The sequence below is a fragment of the Physella acuta genome, unplaced genomic scaffold, assembly GCF_028476545.2.
Source record: "Physella acuta isolate Inbredline_101_S28 unplaced genomic scaffold, ASM2847654v3 ptg001120l, whole genome shotgun sequence".
Taxonomy (NCBI): Eukaryota; Metazoa; Mollusca; class Gastropoda; family Physidae; genus Physella; species Physella acuta.
In genome coordinates, this window is record NW_026732637.1 from 466,306 (window position 1) to 471,621 (window position 5,316).

At 39.9% G+C, this 5,316-nt stretch overlaps 1 non-coding gene across 1 annotated transcript; it reads right to left on the reverse strand.

The window, feature by feature from the left end:
- Window positions 1-4,164: 4,164 nt before the first annotated feature.
- On the reverse strand, window positions 4,165-4,238 carry Trnai-aau (transfer RNA isoleucine (anticodon AAU)). The gene has a single exon. It is a non-coding gene; the product is annotated as a tRNA-Ile (tRNA).
- Window positions 4,239-5,316: the final 1,078 nt, after the last annotated feature.

Here is a 5,316-nt window from a genome sequence, read left to right on the forward strand (position 1 = left end):
GTGCAAATCGAAAGTTTGACGGGGGGGGGGGGGGGTGCAAATCGAAAGCCTGAGGGGGGGGGTGCAAATCGAAAATTTGAAAGTTCGTCCCTGGGAAGGGTCTCTATGCCTCTGGGGGGTGACACCATTAAGTGCCGCACCGGGTGACACCCGACCTCGCTACGCCACTGTTCTGTCCTAAATATTTATAGTACTGCAACAACCATAAGGATCATATAAATCCGGGGAGTTTAAACGTTTTGTTGGAAGCAGACACTGTTAATGAAAGCTGACCCTAGACATAAGTTTGTATCTCAGTGCTAAATGTAGACATAAGTAAGAATTAAAGTCTAAGAACAGCAGTCGCCAACCAGACAGGATTCGAACCCACACTCCACCCATTTGCCTCCTCTATCGTGCAGCAGATCAGAAGTGTTAACACTTCGGCCAGGGGACAAGAACTGTCCTCAAGCTGACAGCTGAATCAGATTTCTTTAAAGGAGACACATATGTACGTTATAAGCCCTAGTTATTTAAAGAATATTTTAGTAATTTAAAAACACCTATTAGCTGCCGCTACCTAACCAACATGTTTACATATATATGTGAATGTCACAGCTCCACAAAGCTGTGGAAAAAAGTTCACGAAAAAAAGACATCACCATATTTACTCTGTTGCCGAGGCTTGTTACACCTGTCATATGTCACCTGGGCTAGACCGCAGGTGAGAGAAAAGTTAAGCCCAGGCTTGACTTACAGATGTTCTACAATGATGGGACTCCAGGTACGGCTAAACGGTGGGTAAGCCTGTAGGTAAAACACTACAGGTAGGCACTATTTATTACACTGGCTAGCTGGTACCAGTAAAGACTACAGATGACCGAGGAGGGCATTAACCTGTCGCTGGAACATGAGGTCACGTGTTGGTAGCAGCTTCATATCTTCAATAAATAATACACCTTTGTATTGCTACAACTCACAACGAAAATCAGCAGCTCACTTCAAATAAAAGTAAAGTTCACTTTTCGAACCTGACGGTCCGTGTGAACGTTGAAGTAGAGATCGACTGCTACTGTGTCTTCGCCATTTGAAGGCATAATTTGGTCAACACTATGCCCAACCGCCTTTACTTTCCTTAACGTGAGTCAGGTACCCATCAGAGCTGGGTGGACGCAATTATGTTCTACTGACTTGAACCCGATTTGACACACTGATACTTTTGTACCAAAAAAAAACCGATATCAAATTTATATATAACAACAGTTGTAATATTTTGTATTAGGATTCTTCTCATTCTTGTTCTCAATTGTAATGTTGGACGGGAATTCCCCAAACACAATTATGTGTAACGTGACAACACGTTATGCGCCATATGTCACGTTGACTCTAATATCAACCTGCTTTCTTTTTTGAATATGTTTCTATAGCCTTTGTCCATCCAAGAATAAACTACGAGCCAGCAATTTTTGGGTTCGAATTCTGGACTTCTCGCTTTATCAACCACGAACTGTGCCGACTCGACCACACCGACATCTGTATTGTGTTGAAATACAACTTGTTTAGCATACAACATTTCTTGACCATTCTAGTCCATTCAAATAACCCCCACTCCAAATATGTAAGTGTCACAATTTACAGACCCCCTCCCCCCAACCCCCGCAATACAAATGTCCACATCAGTGAGAGACCTATAACTGCCACCAGTGTCATATGCATGTACTCACGTCAGCTTTATGTATTCGCTCACTTACACACTGACAGCACTATTGTCACAATGACCCGTCCCTTCCACCGGCCGTCTTTGTTCGCCGTGCCCGGCATAAGTGCCCTAACCCCCCCCCCCCCTTCCCCCCCCCCCCCCTTCACCCTGGGCCGAAAACTATTTGACAGATGTCGTACAGGGCAAGGTAGAATAGACATTTCGTTCACAATGATACTTGTCCCTGTGTTTAGTTAGCAAAACACATCTGTATGAATACACAGATGGCGGGGAGATAGGTGAGAGGGGGGGGGGGGGCGGGTTAACATTTATCAGGTTTATTTTCTTTAAGAGTTGGAGTCCAGGCGTACAATGGACGTACCATGTGACCAGGTACTGTCTCAGTACAAATATACGCCCCCCCCCCTAGTGTGCACAGTGGTATAGAAGGTGCATAAGACCCACATCGCATAATTTTGACATTTGTAAAACGCTAAAGACTACCGGTTGTTGTTTGAATAGCATTTCAAAACGAGATCTGGATTTTGGTGGGTTTTTTTTTTCTATATCGCAATTCAGATTTATTCTTGATGTATGTGCCAGAAATTATTTTTTTTGCATACTGCAAGAAAAATGAGTTTCGTGCTTAATAAAAAAAAAGTGACTTTTATTTATGAGTGATGTTGGAAATAATGCATACATTCTACACACGTGAATACATATTTTGTTTTTTTATTGATTTGCATTAGGATATGGTAGCAGAATGCGCTGGTGAATGTTACTGTTCTAGATACACCGTTAGAGTTGATTTAGTTTAGAGTCGGCGTTGTTTTTAAACATATATTTCGATGAGGGTCCGGGTTTGGTTGATATTCGGGGACGGCATGGTCGTGTGATAGAGCATACGATTGCGAACCCGAAAGTCTAGAGTTCGAATCCCAAGTTCAAGTCCGTGGAACGTCCCTGAGTCCACCCAGCTCTATTGGGAACCTGACTCAAAATAGGGAAAGCAAATGCGGCTCGGCCACACTATCACTTCATAAAAAAAAAGCCTATGTCACCGAAATTATTGAACTCTACTTCACCTGCCACAAGCAGCTTCTGATCCTTGACATCAAATTCTTTTGGTTGATAACACAGGACAGAAACGTGGCTTGGAGGAGGAGTTTTATGTTGCAGCTAGATTTAAGGCTAGGGACGACAGACACACAACAACGATAAGGTTTGGACTCTCAGCCTGTGTTTAAGATGTGACAAAACCATGGAGGCCTACACATTCTATATGGGTTTGTAGGTATTCTTATAGGACTAACAAACATACACTTTTTCAAATGGGCTCTAGCTAGCTTCTGTACACCAGTTTAAAAATCACGTACACATACATACTTTTTTCAAGGTTGCTGTAGTTAGCTTTCTACAACACACCAAACACACACATTTTAAAGTGGCTGTAGTTAGTATTGAATAACACACCTAACAAACACATACACTCACACATTTTAAAGAGACGGTAGTTAGCTTTGTACAACACACCAAACACACACATACACTCACACATTTTAAAGAGACGGTAGTTAGCTTTGTACAACACACCAAACACACACATACACACCCATTTTAAAGAGACGGTAGTTAGCTTTGTACAACACACCAAACACACACATACACTCACACATTTTAAAGAGACGGTAGTTAGTTTTGTACAACACACCAAACACACACTTACCAGCACATACACATAACAGAAGCAGAAGTCTAAATATGGGCGTTCAACCACGTCGCTTGAGACTTGTTTCAATATCCTTATAAATGTTATAAGAGACCTGGAATCTACGAGTTCTGTAAATCTCTATTACATGAGGTCAAATGTTTCTAGGAGTCGTTCTTGTATATTGAATTAAAATACAACAGCATATACTTTGTGACGTTGTTGTGAGCTTTGAATGTCTTACGTACTATACGTGCGCTCTGTTACAGATTTCTATGCAAACGTTCTTTAAAACTCAAATGGGATAAAAAAAAAACAATATCCACTCTTGTACAACTACAAGATAAATTAACGACACCATCGTGTTAAAATCACATTTAACAATTAATAGTTAGAAAAATCAACCGCTCTTTAATATTTGTAACGAGCCGGCCCGCGGCATAACATACGCCGCTATTTAGTTGTTTCTAATTTTCAATAATTCATAATTTGTGAATTCGACAGTACCAACTGAAAATATTTCTTTAAAATACTATAAGTAGCTCGTTAAGGACCATAACCCCCCCCCCCCTTCCTTCCCCCCCCCCCCTACGTTTAAAATCGTTGGCTCTGCTTGTAAACATTTAGAGTGAACACAGCTCACTAAAACCATGTAGGGGTGGTGAGGTAGGGAGAGCGTTTGCAGCTTGTTTTCTAACGGCTCGAAGAAGAGAATTATATATATAGATCTTTTTAAAAAAATATTCAAACCTAAATTCTGTTATAAAAAAATATATTTTGGCCAGTATGGGGATCGAACCCACGACATTCGCGTTATTAGCACGACGCTCTAACCAACTGAGCTAACCGGCCATCTGTTCTCGTTTCTTATCATTTGCACTAGGACCTAATGTATTTTGAATGAAATACCGGAGACACTGACGTAAAGAATTGTTTGGATCTTGAACTTCTATTCCAACCTAATCCAACTCCAACGACTTAGACTTAGTCTCCATTTTTACTTTTAAAAACTTATTATATAGAGATGTTATATACACAATAGGCTTATGTTTTTTTTCTTCTTTTAAATCCAGATTGAAATTATATGGCCTATTTTGTAAAACATACTTTTACTAATCAATGTTTTAGTAGGTTAATTGATTAGACCGCTAATACATTTTTAGAACAGGCCTTATAATTTTCTTTTTTACTCGCACAAATGTTTGAATTGTTGTTGACTTAAATTTTAGACCAAAATTTAAATAAGCCATTAGATATCGACCCAAACGTTCATTAAACAGTTTGAATATTTTAAAGAACGTCCAGATGGTTTTCGAAGACATAAACTATGAAATATTAATAATTTAAAATATAAATCAATTAAAACAATGGTAAAGCGGAAGAAATACAACGATTTCTTTAAAAAAAAATACAACTGCCTAAAAAAAAACCACCCGATTATCTCCAACTGTCCCATAAACAGAAACATTTTCTCGCGAAAGACATCAACATATTAGAATTATGTCCCCTGATTATTACAGTGCAAACAGAGAATTTCCTTTTGGGGGCCATCAACACGGCGTTAGCTCCCCTTGTTCCCAGCATAACCCCATAAACACTCACGTTTAAACACATAAAACCCCAAACACAGCGCGGTGTTTGAACGCTCCTGTAGTTTATTATCAGCCGCGTTGAATAAAAAAAAGAAGACATCCGAATTCAGCTCACAAATTGTTGGACAAAAGTGGTCGTTGAGGAAGACAAAAGTCTGAAGTCTGATCTGAAAAAGAACGCTGCCGATAATGTGTTGGGTAAATAAAGTCCCTCGTAGCGAGGCTAGCTTGGGATTCTAACGATGTTTGCTTGCTCCGGAATAGATGACTCTTCTCCCGTATAAAGAGCATCGTCGGATGGTTTCTGTTTTATAAAAATACTCTTTTGTTCCGGTTAA